The sequence below is a fragment of the Uranotaenia lowii genome, chromosome 3, assembly GCF_029784155.1.
Source record: "Uranotaenia lowii strain MFRU-FL chromosome 3, ASM2978415v1, whole genome shotgun sequence".
Classification (NCBI taxonomy): Eukaryota; Metazoa; Arthropoda; class Insecta; order Diptera; family Culicidae; genus Uranotaenia; species Uranotaenia lowii.
Window position 1 is genome coordinate 281,835,383 of NC_073693.1, and position 18,500 is coordinate 281,853,882.

Here is an 18,500-nt window from a genome sequence, read left to right on the forward strand (position 1 = left end):
AAGCATTTAAAGATTTTCGAAAACATGGAACTCTCGTCCTTTTTGAAACCTATGTTACCCTCGAAAATCAGTTTAAAAAATTGATCAAAGGGAAAAAGAAGGCGTATTGGCGGAATTTTGTAGGCGGTTTATCACGGGAAACATCTCTGAGTACCTTGTGGAAAGTTGCACGAAGCATGCGTAATCGATCTTCTACAAATGAAAATGAGGAACATTCACATAGATGGATATTCAACTTCGCACGGAAAGTCTGTCCAGATTTCACACCTGTGCAAAAAATAATCCGGAACGTGCCTCCTGATAGGTGTGGTCTGGATTCCAGCTTTTCGATGGTCGAATTTTCACTTGCCCTTCTCTCTTGCAACAATTCAGCTCCGGGAATTGATAAAATCAAATTTAACTTGTTGAAAAACCTTCCGGACGCCGCCAAATTTCGCTTGTTAAATTTATTTAATCAATTCTTGGAGAACAACATTGTTCCCCAAGAGTGGAGACAAGTAAGAGTTATCGCTATCCAAAAGCCCGGAAAACCAGCGTCCGATGCGAATTCGTACCGTCCAATAGCGATGTTGTCTTGTATACGCAAGTTGATGGAGAAAATGATTTTGTTTCGTTTGGATAAATGGGTAGAAGCAAATGGTCTCCTTTCAGATACTCAATTTGGGTTTCGAAGGGGCAAAGGGACAAACGATTGTCTTGCTTTGCTGTCTTCAGAGATACAAATGGCGTACGCAAAACGTGAGCAAATGGCTTCAGTGTTTCTAGACATAAAGGGAGCTTTTGATGCAGTCTCAATAGAGGTGTTGTCAGACAAGTTGCACTCCCGGGGTCTGCCTCCACTATTGAACAACATCTTATACAGCTTGCTTTGTGAGAAACATCTGAACTTTGCTCACGGAGATATTGCAGTTAGAAGAACCTCTTACATGGGCCTCCCTCAGGGTTCATGTTTAAGTCCACTTTTGTACAACTTTTACGTAAGTGACATCGACAGTTGTCTCTCTGAAGGCTGCACTCTAAGACAACTTGCAGATGACGGCGTGGTGTCTGTAACAGGATCCTCCGAGTCTCATCTGCACAGACCTTTACAAGATACTTTAGACAGATTGTCTTCCTGGGCTTTGGGGCTTGGGATTGAGTTTTCCCCACAGAAAACGGAGATGGTTGTTTTCTCTAAAAAACATAGACCTGCTCAACCTAAGCTTCAACTCCTAGGCAGAACGATCACTCAATCGAGGTGTTTTAAGTATCTTGGGGTTTGGTTTGATTCCAAATGTACCTGGAGAACCCATATTGAGTATCTGAAAGGAAAATGCCAACAAAGAATCAATTTTCTCCGATCAATCTCTGGCACCTGGTGGGGAGCCCATCCAGAAGATCTTTTAAAATTGTATCGAACAACCATTCTTTCAGTGATGGAATATGGTAGCTTTTGTTTCCAGTCAGCTGCCAAATCTCACCTCATCAAACTCGAGCGTATCCAATACCGCTGTCTCCGCATCGCTTTGGGCTGTATGCCCTCAACGCACAACATGAGTCTTGAAGTTTTGGCAGGAATTCTCCCTTTGACAGATCGATACAATCTACTATCACTTCGGTTCCTCATCAGGTGTGAGGTCATGAACCCATTGGTGATCGTTAATTTTGAAAGGTTACTTGAGCAAAATTTTCGAACAAGTTTTATGTCTATATACTATGTCCTCATGTCAATGCAGGTAAACCCTTCTTCGTACTCTCCAACTCGTGTTTTCAGCCCAGACTACGATAATTCTTCTGTCCAGTTTGATTTGTCTATGCAGCAGGAAATTCGTGGAATCCCGGATCCGCATCGCCCACTTCTGATTCCAAGAATTTTCGAAGCTAAATATAGAAACGTCGATGCTGATAAAATGTACTTTACCGACGGGTCTCTAATTGAGGAATCAACGGGATTTGGAGTTTTCAACGAAACAACGAGCGCCTCTTATAATCTCCAGTCACCATGCTCTGTATATATAGCAGAGTTAGCTGCTATTCACTGGGCATTGGACAGCATCGCCTCACGGCCAGTTGGGCACTACTATATTGCAACGGATAGTCTAAGCTCTGTTGAAGCAATGCGCTCAATACGACCGGGAAAGCACTCGCCGTACTTCCTCGAGAAGATACGGAATAATTTGAGTGCTTTATCAAAACGTCGCTTTACCATCACCTTTGTTTGGGTTCCCTCTCATTGCTCGATAGTAGGCAATGAGAAGGCAGACTCTCTGGCAAAGGTGGGAGCGATGGAAGGCGACACGTATCAACGTGAAATCGTCTTCAACGAATTTTACTATCTGGTTCGAAGAAACTCTCTTGTTAACTGGCAGCGCAAATGGGACGAGGATGACAAGGGTCGGTGGTTCCACTCGATTATCCCAAAGGTAAGCCTTAAACCCTGGTTTAATAGATTGGACCTGAGTCGGGATTTTATTCGTATATTTTCCCGTCTCATGTCCAATCATTGTTCCTTAGACGCGGTACTCTATCGTTTTGACATTGCTGGCAGCAATTTGTGTAATTGCGGTCAAGGTTACCATGACATCGAGCATATTGTCTGGTCGTGTGAGGTCCATCTTGTCGCCAGAACGAATTTAATAGACTCCCTTCGGGCCCGAGGAAAACCACCTAATGTTCCAGTGAGAGATGTACTAGCTGTGCTAGATTTGGACTACATGTTCGAAATCTACTTCTATCTAAAAGCTATCGATCTCCGTCTATAACCCTATTTTATTTTCATATTTCCCTTTCTATCTTCTTTTTTCTTTAAAAAAAAAGTGCTAGACTAAGAAAATGATTGTGAAAAACAAAAAACGAGTGTGGCTCCTTAAAACTTAAACGTATGAGCCGTTTCAAATAAAGAATTATAAAAAAAAAAAAAAAAAAAAACCCTATAATATCAAATTTGGTTCCATTGGTTGATAAATTCTCAAGCAATACAACCCCCTCCGCCCCTCCCCTCTTCACACTGCAAGGCAGAAGGGTCTGTACCTTTCATAGAAACATATCTCGTTTTTAAAAACCTTCTCATGCCAAATTTGATTCTGTTTGCTTCTCCAGTTATACAAACACAATTGTTTTATAGTCCTCGCCCTATTTCCTGCGCATTCCGTGGAAGAAGAGTGGTGTTTCATTACAGCCAATTTTCGTACCCAAATGATTTCCCATGTCATATTTGGTTCCATTTGTTAACTATAACCTTTTCTCGTATACAGATTCCCTCCTATGCCAAATTTGGTATCATTTCCTTCATTTCCTCGATAAGCTCTAAAGTTATTGTAAAGAAGCCCCCTTTTCTCCTTCCTATCACCCCACTGGAAGGAGGCAGTAGTACTAAATATTCATAGAACCATTCCTCGTACTCAAACACCTTTCTAAGCTTAATTTGGTTCCACTCACTGGATAAGGTCTCGAGTAGTGTAAAAAATTGTATGGGAGCATACAATCCCCTTAAAATTCCTCCACTTGAAGAACAGAGGGTTCTCAAAATATCTTAGTAACATTTCTCGTATTCAAATTTATTCCAATTCTAAATTTGGTTCTATTTGCTTGATTAGTTTTCCAGTTATGCTGAAAATTGTAAAGGAGACCCCTCTCCCCTTTCTATCTGGATTAGGCCCGTGGGGGGGGGGGGGCTTTCAAAATTCAAATCAGCTAGAAAAAACAACAATACCAAAAACGCACAATAAATCCGGTAGACGTTAAAAAAATCAAAATTATGTAGCTTTTTTTGAACAAATAATTTGTGAGTTTGAAGTTTCGGATATAAGAATCAGTGCACAGAAATAGAGGACAAAAATGTAGCACCAGATATCTGAAGAAATTGAATCCGAATCCTAAAATGAACATCAGATCAGATCAGCATATGACCATGATTAAAGCTGGTTTAAAAAAATCATAATACTTGTTTAGTTTTATTCATCTTAATTAACATTTCCTTTTATTATTTTTAATTGAAGGGTTGATAGGAAAATTTCACTGTTAGATCTCAAATTTTAATAAAAATCTTAAACCATGTTTTAAAATGTGAATTCTCGGAAAAAAAATCCATTTTGAACTAGACAATTTATACAAAACACAAAGTTGATTATTGAATATGAGTTTAAAAAATTGAAATATATTTCAAGATGTAGTGGCCGGGGGACCTGTTGTCGGACGCCGACGCCATTTTTGCCACGCGAAGCGAAACGTTAGAGTGAACGGGCTAACGGAATGGTGGACTGCTCTCGACAATATGCGTTTCTTAACTGGCGGCCTTTCTCTTCGGCCGGCACAATGCGGTGCAGGTGCAGCTTGGAAAAGGATACTTCACCAATACCAACCTCAATCGGCCTCTCTGTATTAACGGTTAGACCACGTTAAACTACCACACCTACACGCTTGAGATCTCATTCCTCTCTTTCTCTTTGACAGCTCCAATCGAATTGAATTGCGCTCACGTTTTCATATAACGGAACGTAACGCTCACGCTCGTATGAACTAAGTCATCTCCTCGTAATTAAAACCTCAATTATGATGTAACGTTTCTGAATCAATATTTTATTTAGCTCATTTTGGTTTCATTATCTATCCTGATCCCTACATCCGCCTCCTTGCCTACTCTTCAAATGACAAAGTTTTTTAAATGTTTTAATACTTTTGTCCGTCGAGTTAAAAAAACGAATAAGATCCATCAATTTTATAATGTTACTAGCTGATCCCATACGAACTTCGTTTCGTTTTCAACTTGAAATATCAAATTACGACTCGATTGTTGCATAATAACACAATGATTGCAAAAAAGTGAAATCCCTTTTCGGTGGCTTCTTATACAATCTTTGATATCTGAAATCGATTGCCCTCAAAACTCTCGTGTGGAAATTTTCATCCCAATCCGATTTATGATAACGACGATTGCAAAAATATTGAATGGTTAATATGGACGACCTTTTTGTCAGGCCACTTACATTGAATTTAATACCTGAAACCGATTTCCCGTTTCTCAAAACTCACGTGTACCAATTTTCATCTGAATCGGATGTATAAAAACGACAATATCGCATTAACAGTGAATAGTTAATATGGACGACCCCTATGGCCGACCCCTTACACATTATTTGACACTTGAAATCGATTGCTGGTCTTTTAAAACACTCATGTGCAAATTTTCAACACAATTCGACGAAAATTAACGTCAATATCGCGAAAACAATATTTGTCTTGTATGGACGACCCCCTCCACAAAGGGTCATCTGAAAATCTGAAAACATTTTTCATTGTTCCTGGTCCTAATGAGCATCCATGTCAAATTTCAAGCAAAATTAATTATAAACCAGAGGAAATTGCTTTGGATTTTACATATCAAAAGTTTTGTAACGAAAGTGTTTTCCTTAACCGGAGTTAATAGTTCATCGTAACTGATACGCTATATGGTTTAGTTAATAAATTACAAATTACAATAAAGTTTCTCTGGTTGATTTTTTTCTTATCTATTTAAAGTCGGCTAGATCTGGAATAAGACTATTTTTTTTGTTTACAGGACGGTTAAAGGGAATGCCAAATTTAAGGCTGTTATTAAACAGTTGAAGCTTTCCAATGAACGCAACGCTTCTCTTACGACAAAATTGAAGAAGGCTCGGGCTGAAAAACGGCAATTGACGGAAGAGCTCGTTTCCAATTCGGATGATTGCATCCCGACTCACTCCACTTTTCGGGATGACAGATTTTCCAAAGACGATTCTACTTCGTCAGCAACCAACATGTCCTTTGCGCCTTTGGGCATTTCCGAATGTCTACCATTAGATGGACAAGATGATATCAATCGGAAATCTTTCGAAAGATGGCTCGAGCTGTTGGAAGCTTCGATGCAACTGGCCGGCATTAGCGATGAAACTACGATGTTAAGCTACTTTAGAATTAAAGCAGGACCGAAGTTGATCGATATTCTTGACGAAACAAGCTCTCCTATTAATGGTCCAGACAAGACATCTTTCCCGTACTCTCACACAATACATCGTTTGAAGATGCATTTCAGCTCGCATCAATATAGTCTGACCCAACGTCAGAAGTTGAGAACAATGGTTCAAGATCTTGGCGAAAGCGATGTGAAGTACGTCAAACGCGTGATTGGTGCAGCTAAGGTCTGTGGTTTTACGGATGATCAGCTGATTGAAAATGTTGCTGACGTGATCCAATCACACGGGGCGAACATTAAAATTCGTGAGATTGGTCGCAAAGCGTTGAGAAAAGGCTTTTCACTCGCCGAACTGATGGATAAAGTTCGCGCTTGTGAAGTATCCACCTTGAATGAGGAAATATTTGCAAAGAATCATCGATCACATCAAATAGCAGCAGTTTCTCACGGTCAAGTAAGCAATGACGGGAACTGGCAACGCAATCACCAACTACAACAAATAGCACCAATTCCTCACGGTCCAGTAGGCAACGATGGAAACTGGCAGCGCAATTCGCAGCGTGGAGGTTTTATACGTGGTCAGCACAACAGCTTTGGTAATTGGAACCAAAATGTTAGACGTGGAGGATACACCAACCCAAACAGACCCTTTACCGGAAATTTTCGATTCCCTCGCGGTCGAGGAACAGCTAACCGCGGGAATCGAACTGGAAACTTCGGTAATCAAATTTTGACATGCTGGAGATGTCTTGGAACTGGACACCTTGCGTCAGCCTGTTATGCTATAAACAAAAATTGCAATGAATGCGGAACTCCCGGTCACCTTAGAAGAGCTTGCCCAGACGCAGATCGAAATAATACTGGAAATCTCAATCGACCACGGACTCTTCAGAAAATTTCGCAAGATGCTGACGATGAGGCCCCTTCAAAGAAATTAAAAATGATTGCGGCTGTAGCGAAGGATGAAACTAATAGTATGTCAGAGGACGTGGAATCTGTAAGTGCCTAGTAATTTTTAATATTAGTTTTAACCTGTTCCGAAACGTTACTAAATTGACAAAAAACTGGACGAACATGATAATTTTTTTAATGTTTTTGATTGGCACTGAATTACTTTTTTTGTACTTACTCTCGTATTTGAAATTGTCTTAATAAATGCATTGATAATCAAAACGTTGAACTTGAATTTTCTAGAAATAATCCTTATTCGTTGGTTTTAGCATTCTGCGGCTCCGGTTAGTACAATCGACTATTCAATCCGCAACGAAGATTACATTGTTACGGGACTTGTCGCAGGCGTAGCTGTAAATTTTTTAATCGATTCAGGAGCAGAAGTGAATACTGTGGGGGGAGATGTATTCAAAAAATTGATGAACAACGAAATAACCTCATCTTTACTGTACAACGTCAATAAGGGTACCGACAAACCCCTCAGAGCATACGCTGTTCCAGGTGAAATATCGGTCCAAGCTACATTCGAAGCAGAGTTGTTCATATCGGATGAAAGGCCCCGGTTGACAGAAAAGTTTTACGTTATCCCCAATGCTCGTCCACTTTTGATTAGAGACACAGGAATAAGATATAGCTTATTACAGCTAGGATTGAACGTCCCAATTCAGCACAATACATCGTTATTAGAAAATCGTAACTTCCCTGGAGAAATAAGAATGATCGACTATTATTTAGAATTCCCAAAATTCAATGTACCACCAGTCGTTTTGTCTTATGATAGAACGTTGCCTCCTTCCCGAAATATTTTCACAAGTATACCACCAGCTTTTAAAGAAGAAACAGAGAAGCGTCTGGATGACTTGCTGAGCACAGGTATTTTTTTATTGCTGTTTTATTGATTTAGAGAGGATCTTAACAAACTTGCCATTCTTCCTCTTGACACAGGTATCATCGAACATGTAGTTGGTGACATGGATCGTTCGTTCTGCTCATCACTATTAGTTGTGCCAAAGGGCAAAAATGACATAAGACTCGTTGTCGATTTGCGTGGGCCCAATAAGTCAATTATAAGAACGCCATTCAAAATGCCTACCCTAGATTCAATTCTATCAGACTTGAATGGTTCAAGTTACTTTTCCACAATCGATCTAAAGAGCGCTTTTTTCCACGTAGAGTTGCATGAAAACTCCCGCCACTTAACTAACTTTTTCGCTGGTAGAGCCACGTACCGATTTAGAAGGTTTTCCCTTCGGACTATGCAATTCGCCGGACATTTTTCAGGAGATACTCCAAACCAAAGTTCTCGATGGGTGTACAGGTACAGTTAACTACCTAGATGACATTTTGGTCTACGGACAAAATAGAAAGGAACATGACGAGCGGCTTGAGCATACCCTGAAAAAGCTAGAGGAGCATAATGTTTGCCTCAACTTAGAAAAATGCGTTTTTGGTAAAAGATCTGTAAAATTTCTGGGTTATTCCTTATCCCACGATGGCTTGCGTGTCGAAGAAGACAAAATAAAAGCGGTACGGGATTTCCGGAACCCTGAATCTCAATCCGAAGTCAAGAGCTTCCTTGGCCTTCTCAATTTTTGCGAGCGCTTCATTCTGCAACGAGCTGATAAAACTAAACATCTCCGTAAACTGGCAAATTCCCATACATTCTACTGGAACGAAGAGGAAGAGCGTGAGTTTGAATTTCTGAAAAAGGAGTCTCTGCAGTCAATTTTGCGCCTAGGATACTTCGACTATAAGGACCGAACGGAGCTATACGTCGATGCATCTCCAGTTGGGCTGGGCGCGGTACTCCTACAGTTTGATGATGCGAACATCCCACGCATAATATCTTGCGCTTCAAAATCTTTAACTGAAACGGAGAAAAAGTACCCGCAAACGCAACGAGAGTCGCTCGCCGTAGTGTGGGGAGTCGAGCGTTTCAGCTTTTATTTGATCAACAAAAAATTCCTCATTCGTACAAATTCCGAGGCTAATACGTTTATTTTCGGAACTGGTTTACGCACCAGCAAACGCGCTATACCTAACACGAGCAGAGGCGTGGGCTCTCCGACTGCAGTCTTATGATTTCAGCATCGTTTCTGTTCCAGGTCATCTCAATGTAGCTGACGCACTTTCACGTCTTATAAAAAAATCGCAGAATGATGCACCGTTCGAAGAAGACACGGAGAAAAATTTACTATTCGCGTTACATGTTGGACATATGAACATTTCGTGGCAGGATATAGAAACAGAATCAGAAGCTGACAGTGAGATCTGTTCTGTAAAGACGGCTGTACTGGCTGGATTGTGGACTGAGAATATCAAGAAATACGAAGCTCATGCGAAACACCTTCGAACGTTTGGGGCACTTGTTTATAAGGATGATAAGGTCGTTTTACCACGAAAACTACGAGTAACGGCTATGAAGTTTGCCCATCAGGGTCACATCGGGATAGGCGCAATGAAGAGAATCATGCGTTTCTTAACTGGCGGCCTTTCTCTTCGGCCGGCACAATGCGGTGCAGGTGCAGCTTGGAAAAGGATACTTCACCAATACCAACCTCAATCGGCCTCTCTGTATTAACGGTTAGACCACGTTAAACTACCACACCTACACGCTTGAGATCTCATTCCTCTCTTTCTCTTTGACAGCTCCAATCGAATTGAATTGCGCTCACGTTTTCATATAACGGAACGTAACGCTCACGCTCGTATGAACTAAGTCATCTCCTCGTAATTAAAACCTCAATTATGATGTAACGTTTCTGAATCAATATTTTATTTAGCTCATTTTGGTTTCATTATCTATCCTGATCCATACACAAGAGTGCCAGTGTTGAAAGTCAAGGATAAAATCATATTTTTAATTAAAATTCTACCTCGATTTTTCAATTTTTCAATAATAACTTAATGTATTATTAATACGAGAGGTTTAATTTTGCATTAAAAGCTTATAGTGACAAAGTTTAAGTTGAGAAATGGGTTAAGAAAACTGATAGAAATAGAAAAATGGAATTCCATGTTTTGTTATTACGGTTAAATTATTTGAAAATCTCAAAAAACTACACTTTAAAAATCGGTAAATTTAACTAATCACTAATCGTACTTCCATAGCCAGAACTTATGTCTGAGTCCCAAAGAATAATAAGTGTGTTATCATTCTTCTTGTCTTTGTTCATGTTTTTAATTATTTTGACATAAAAACATTAAAATTATCAAAAACACAAAATGGTTGGGTCTACCATGGAGCAGAGAACGCAGAGAGAACCGGAACACAGGAACAGGAAGAAACGTGGACCACCACACGCTAACTTTTGGCTACCCCTTAAAGGCGTAAAAATGACCCGTTATTGAGAACCTCCACGATCTGTCAAATAACGGGTCATTTTGTCGGGTCAATATTACCCCTTATTTAGAAAAGCTCGAGTCCGCTTCAAAGGGGTAGTTTCAGATGTTGTAACATTCATAACGTTGTCATTTGTCGGTAAATTAGCAGCAATGAGAAAAATTGTAAGTAATTGATTGAATAAATATTCGTATTCTTTCCTTTTTGGAATTACAATGTATTCATCTTATTATTTCAGAGCTGCGCAGTTCCAGATGAGCGCGTTGAAAATAAGCCGTTGATTGAAGGTCGATTCCCATAGAAGGGAAAAATTTAAATTTTCAAATAATATGAAATTATTTTCGTCATTTAAATAAACCAAATAAAACTTATGATATCTTGTTGTGATTCATTCCCCAGCATTCATTTCCGATAAGCAGCTCCTAAAATTTCCACCACAAGAAGCCTTTCAAATAAGGGGTAATCATCTGCTATAAGCACTTGGAATAAGGGGTAATTTTCATCCGTTGAAGCGTTATCAGGCTGAGTACCCCTTAAAGGGTACAGGGGCTTTATCCGGAAAAAGGAGTTCTCCCAGTCTTATTGAATAACGGGTCAAAAGTATTCGTTAAGGGGTAGCCAAAAGTTAGCGTGCAGTACCATACGTTTCGAATGGGCAGTATCTTTGGAAGCATGCTAAGATGCTCCTTGATGGAGAAACAATGCGCTATCCAAATTTTTTCGCCAATCACTTGGGTCATTCTAGAGGGGCTGGAAATGATTTATTTTGTACACAGAAATCACAAAACCTAAGTATTTTGAAAAATTTGATGTACAAAATAGAATGACTTAAGAAATCTATGCTAATTTTTTCTTTAACTATTTTGGATTTCAGTGTACAATCATTTCTGGTCATCGACCAAGGATAAAGCGCCTTTACTCTCTCTTGGAAAGAAAAAAGAACAAAAAAAAAACATCAAAAGACACAAAACCTTACGAGTCATGATGATAACTCGAAAGGTTTTTTTACACGACTTTGGCCTAGATGCAAAAATAATTGGCTTATTACATTCCTTTTAACATATATTGAACATTATAATATATAACATGAACATTATAATATATAACATGAACATTATAATATATGAACATTAGGCCGGAACAAATTTCAAATCCATCTTTTGTCACTCGGAGTTGGAACATCGCGAGGGGGGGGGGGGGGGACAATAAAAAATAATTTTTTATCTAAGTTTACATAAATTACTTCAAACTTTATTTATTTCCCCCTTCAGGTTTTTTGAAATTTCGAAGGGGGGGGGGGGGTGACAAAAAAAGAAATCGATATTTGTTCCAGCCTTTTAATGTATAAGTAAAGGCTAATGTGTATAAAAGATTATGTAATATAAGCTCTAAAAGATTTAGGAATTATACTTAGCTTTCATTTCTCCTGCTTATGATGATTTGCTTATGAACATTTGCTTAGGTAGATTTCAGCAACCCAGTTGGTTGCACTCCCCCAAAAAATTGAAATGATTGCAGCAATCACAAAGTTTACCATTTAAATCACAATTTTCCCAAGACGAAAAATATAACCATCATTTTGTTAATGAGTTTCCACCTCTGATACCGGAAAATTCACATTTAAATAAGTTCTAGAACATTTTTGAGCCCACATGCATCAACAAACTTCTTTTGCATTCTTCTTCAATTCAGCATTGTTACCCTCCCCCCACATACAAAACCCTTTTTTCACTTTATGTTATAACTCGTTACGAAACGTATGGCTGATAATTTTCATATTCTTCTTGTTCCGTCATTTAATTTAAAAACTTTTTTGTTCACATTATATGTAATAACTTGTTTGTAATAAAAATTTGCTCAAACCAACAACGCACATGGAGCAAACATAGCATCGACCGATTCCTTTGACAGCTCACAAATGGGTCCTCCTTTTTTCTGAATTCCTGCAAAACCAATTCGAACTTCAATTCGGGGAGAAAACATTTTCTTTATTACTGCAATTGGACGAAAAACTTTTCGGATAAACCGAACTTCACTACAATGAAACTAAACTAAAAACTAAAAACTAAACTAAAAACTTTCATTTTTCTCGAAAGTTAAAGTGCAAAAAATATCACGAGCGAGAAAAACACGACCGCACTCGACCAAGGTTTGCTTAGACCTCCTCTATACTTTAAAAATCGGTAAATTTAATTGAAAAAACAAACAAAATATGAAGATCAAAAGATAACGCTATGTATTAATTTAGATGAAATTTTTTCAACGAAAACTTCTTTTCATTTTAAAAACTTATTTATAGAATTTAATTGATAACTCATCAAAAAAGGCATTTTCGTGCCTATGTTAGTTTGAAAGATTTTGGCTTGCTGAACTCGAATCTTTGCTCAGATTTTGTCTCTCGCCTCTATTTTTGGTGATATAGAGTTCATAAGTTTAAAATTAAATCAATGTTGAGTGAAATTTATTTTATTGATTGGTCTTTGGTTAAATTACCATGCAGACTTATATCTTAAAATCTAAGGGAATCTGCTTAAAACTAATTTAAAACTACGCTTACTCATGTTAAAATCGAACAGATGGTACACTAAATTGAAACGTTCACAACATTTATCTATCGGATGGTTTCTTCCATAAGTAGTACGGTGGTAAGGTATCCAGAGAAACTGGCGTTGTCGGAGTGTCCTAGTGGATGCATACATATTGACCCGTTGGAGAATGTATGCTGAGTCAATGCGGTAAGTTAACACATCACATATGAAGGTTTGCTGCAGTTCGGTTCGGCGTTTTTCGAGTGTGGCTAGGTTTATTAAGGCACATCTTTGCTCATATGGTGGAAGCCGAAGCGGTTCATTCCAAGGAAGGCGACGTAGAGCGTACCTAACAAAACTACGCTGAACACGTTCAAGGCGGTAGCATTGTGCGCTCTGATAGGGAGCCCACACCTGTGCAGCATACTCCAAGATGCTACGTACCGAAGAGCAATAGACGGCTTTCAAAGCGTAAATGTCATCAAAATCACGAGTGTTTCGACGCAGAAATCCGAGAATTGCAAATCCTTTAGCTGCGGTAAGCGCGATGTGCTCGGCGAATGTAAGCCTGTTATCAATTTTCACCCCTAAGTCCAGAATAGACGACACATTCTCCAGGCTTTCTCCGCAAAGTTGGTATTCAAAATTGATAACACGACGTGCACGGGAAAAATTGACAACCTTACATTTTTTAGCGTTAGCCAGCATTCCGTTAAGATGACACCAGTTATCAAGTCTAGCAATATCGGCTTGCAAGGCAAGGCAATCAACTTCACTGACGACCTTTCTGAAAAGCTTCAGATCGTCGGCGTACAGGAGCGTATCGGATTGAAGCGTGGCACACAAGTCATTCACGAAAATGATGAAAAGCAGCGGTCCCAGGTGACTTCCCTGAGGAACTCCTGACGGGGTGGCAAATGTCTTCGAGCATGTATTTTTTAGCTTCGTGTAAGCGTGGCGATGTGATAGGTACGACGAAATCCACTCGAGCAACCAGATTGGAAAGCCAAGTTGATCCATCTTTGCTATTAGTATCTTGTGCGGAACGCGGTCAAACGCCTTCGCGAGATCGATGTAAATAGAATCAACTTGACAACCTTTCTCCAGATTGTTACTCAACGAGCTCACGTAACACATTAAATTGGTGACAGTTGACCTTTTTTTAACGAAACCGTGCTGAGAATCGGAGATCAATGGTTTGGCAGCAGCGTACAGTCGTCCATGTATGAGAACTTCAAAAATTTTGGAGATCGAACACAGAAGCGAAATTGGCCGGTAGTTTTCGACGCAGTGTGTATTTCCCGATTTGTAGATAGGAGTGATCGCCGCAATTCGCCACACGCTTGGAAATACCCTTTCTCTCAGTGAACGATTGAATAGACAGCAAATGGGGGCAGCTAGTGATGCAGCGCAATGTTTCAAAACCGTCGGAGGTATGTTGTCTGGACCGGGTCCTTTAGTTGGAATTTATCATTTATAACTGATGAACTAACAAATCTACAACTAAGAAAAATAAAATCTGATTTTAAATTTGTTGATTATACTTTATTGAATTAGGAGAAAATATTTTTAAGATGATGATGATTAAAAATATTGAAATATATCATAACAAAGTATATCTGACACATGGCCGTAGGACCTGGACTAAAAACTAATGCCAAAACCTTAAAAATCCATCCAAAAATTTCTGCTACGCTTGTTAAAATTTTTTTCATTTCTTTATCGAAATTCAGGCCTGAATATTAAATTTTGAATTAAAAAAAACCCATTTCGGAGGTTCTGATTTCATAGTTCTTATAACCAAAATTGTATTCCTATTTTCGTATTTTGGATTCTGTATCCAGGTCTGGATTCTTGATTTTCAGTTGGAATAATCATAGGAAATTGGAAATGAAAAGCTGCTTTGAAATCCTGGTTCAAATTTGGTTTGAAATTTAATATTCAATTTAAATCATGTTTTTCGAGATCATATGCATTTTCAATATTTTGATACCTAATAGTTTTGCGAATCCGAAAAAAGAGAAATTTTGTTTTATATTCAAATTAATTTTTTTTACCTTTATTCTTACACAATTTTCCAAAATTTAAAGCTTCGAAATGCAATCTTAAATTAAAAAGTCAGTTTCAGATCTTTGTAAATTCATATTTAAATTCTGATTCACAATACAGATTTAAAAATAAATAATTTTAATAGTGAATTTAGATTAAACCTGAACTAAAGAATTGAATTAATAAAATCATGAATAAGGCTCTAAAACTTGGCTCATAAAATTCTGATCTGGAATAAGATTCTGAAATCGTATTTTTCGTTTATTTCAGAAGTCCTATGAAAATTCGGATGCAGAATCAAAGCGCAATTTTGATTTCAGGTTCAGAGTTCAGAATTCAGATTCAAAATGCAGATTCAAAATTCAGAAAAAGGTTTAACTTTTAAATAAAATTTACAATCAACATAAATTTTTGAGGAATTGTTGACATCATGAACTTAACACATTGCGGACCAAATACCAGATATCTCGTTTTTTCGGTTGCCAACAGTGTACTACACATCGAAGTAGAATTAACTTCAACAGTTATCGAACTATGAGAACATTTGTATTTTCTTCAAGAGACCCCCTCCTCCCTTCCAGTGAGAGGGAGGGGTCTAAAACCATAATAGAAACCACCCCAGGGCTCAAAAGCACCTACATGTCAAGTTTCGATTGAATCGGTTCAGTAGTTTCCGAGTCTATAGGAAACAGACAGACAGACAGAAATCCATTTTTATAAATATAGACAAGCTGACCCGATGTGCTTTGCTACATCTTTTAAAAATAAATGAAACTTTCTAAATATTATTTAAATTTATATTGTTGGTGGTAAAGTTGTAAATCACATGTAAATCAAATTACAACTTATTTTTCGAACATCCACTGCGAACTATGAAATGATGAGAACTGCAGCTGGAGTTTCAAATTGCAATACAAAGATTACTTAAACTAATTTTCTGAAACTTGATCTTTAAATTTGTTTTAAAGAACTGATATTTTTAATCTGTTATTTATTTGATATTAATTCCCCACCCTCTAATTGCTCTCATTCCTTCTTACCGAAATGTCTCACGAACTATATCATAAAAATATTTTAAGTTTCTGAAAAACGTCACATGCCACATTTAGATCCATTTGTTTGACAATAGTTTTCGGTTTGTGTAAAATAAAATATGAATAAAACCTGCCTATTGCTATTCGACTCCATTTTTTTTTTTTATTATCTGACAATTTGCGCCGGGGGTCTTCAGATTTTCCCCAAAATTGAAAATTTGGTTCATTTTTGCGACTTAAAAACACATGTATTTTTTCAGATTTCTAACAATTTTATTTTTTGAGTTAGCTTCGGTTAGATTTTTTCGTAAATAAAAAACAACTATTTTTCAAAGCTACATAACTCTGTTATTTTTCAACGGAAATTATAAAACAACACATCAAAATGCATTGAAATTTTATCAGCTTTCCAAATAAAATTGTTTAAAAAAATTAAATAATGACCTTCAACATGAAAAGCTGTAAATAAACTTTAAATGGCGTGTAAAAGTACCGTCTGCACCACCGAATATTTTGCAAAAAATACCATTGTATAGCTCAATTTATGATGCAACTTTCATCTGAAGACACCAAAGTGGGCCATCAACTCCTTGAAGAGTTATGGAAGAAATAATGACAATGAATCTCTTTTTTTGCGACGAAAACAAACAATGGTCGAACAACTGCACTCACATATGGAGATAGCGCGCACTTCTTACAACATGGAAACAAAAGAACTTATCAAAGCAGGTAAAAAACACTACTTTTTCGTGGTGCAGACGGTACTTTTACACGCCATTTAAAGTTTATTTACAGCTTTTCATGTTGAAGGTCATTATTTAATTTTTTTAAACAATTTTATTTGGAAAGCTGATAAAATTTCAATGCATTTTGATGTGTTGTTTTATAATTTCCGTTGAAAAATAACAGAGTTTTTTTTATTTACAAAAAAATCTAACCGAAGCTAACTCAAAAAATAAAAATGTTAGAAATCTGAAAAAATACATGTGTTTTTAAGTCGCAAAAATGAACCAAATTTTCAATTTTGGGGAAAATCTGAAGACCCCCGGCGCAAACCCGTCAGATAATAAAAAAAAATCCCCCATGTTCTCGATTTATGCCAAAAACTGGTAAGGGAGCCCCCCTGTACTTCCCACCCCTCCCTGCAGGAAAGAGGTTGGGGCCTCTTGATAACCATACCCGTTTTTTCGTACCCGAAAATCCTATCATATCAAATTTTGGTCCATCGGTTGATAAGTTTGTAAGTTTTACAGCCAAATTTATATGAACCCACCCCCATGTACCTTCACCCACCCCCCTCCCACCCACAAATCCTTTTCCATGCCATACTTGATTCCATTTGCTGACTTTGTTTGCATATAGTGAGAACTTATGCTAACAAAATTGTAATGGACCATTCCTCCTTCTTTCCTTTGTATTTACTCCCTGGAAAGAGGGTGGAGTCTCAAATAATTATAGAACCATACCAAACATAATTTCTCATGTTAAATTTTGTCCATTTGTTAGATAAATTCTCGGATTATGCAAAAAAAATATGGAAGCCCTCCTCCTTTTTTACAGTATTCTTAATCTTATTATTGATGTACCACACTAAGCGCGATGTTATGATGTTGAAAGACCCACGAAGCAAAGGATCGCCAAAACATTTCACAGAAGAGTGAAACAGCTGATGTTTACAGCAGTTAGTTATAAGAAACAAGAACTAAGAAAAACGGCATCAAAAATCACCATTTTCTCAAGCCAAAATCACTTTGACCAGAATTGCCGGTAGAACTAGTCGTATCAACCCACTTACAAAATTAGAGAATATATGTTAAATGTAGTATTCGAGTGATAAATGTTGTTTGATGTAGAAGTTGTTTTGAACCAAATAAAGTTGTACTTTTTGTGTAAATAAACTGTTGTACTAATGTGAAACCAAGTCGAAGTTATTACTTACCGCGGCAGAAGAAATTGTAATCACAACCAAGGATCACCCAGGCTACTCCCCATGGAATCATCCAACCCAAGGTACCCACGGTCTTAAGGAAGAACCCACCCACATACAGTCCACTCAGGTTCAAGAAAGGGCTTGGACCGCACCCCAACACTTATCCTTTTACTGCAAGAAAGGAATTGTTACAAATAATAATAGAAATATTTCTCGTCTCTTTTATGTCAAATTTGGTTTCATTTGCTCGATTGGTTCTCTGTAGTAACCATAATAATATTTATTAAAGACCTTTTATCCTTTGAAAGTCATTTGAGTCTGTATTAGTTCTCGGGTTATGCAAAAAATGTACGAAACCCTCTTTCCTCCCCGCTAAACGAAAGAAGGGGTTTCAATTAATCAAAGGAACAATTCTCGTATTTAAATTCACTCACAGGTCAAATTTCGTTCAATTTGCTCGATCAGCCCCCCAGTTATGCTGAAAACTATCAGAGTGTCCCCTAGAGTGCCCCAAATGACCCGACTTTTGAAAAAGTTAAGTGCTGCAGGCTAAAATTGATCTTAGGCCTGGTGCGAGATCTCATGCCAAATGTTTGATATCCCCCATTTCTTCAAAGAGATGGATTGAAAATGAGGAGGGGGGACACTAGACTGCCCCAAATTTGTTTGGGAAATTCAAAACATGTAAAATGTTATGCGCTGCTGACTAAAATTGAACCTTGGCCTAGTGCGAGATCTCATGCCAAATTTGGGC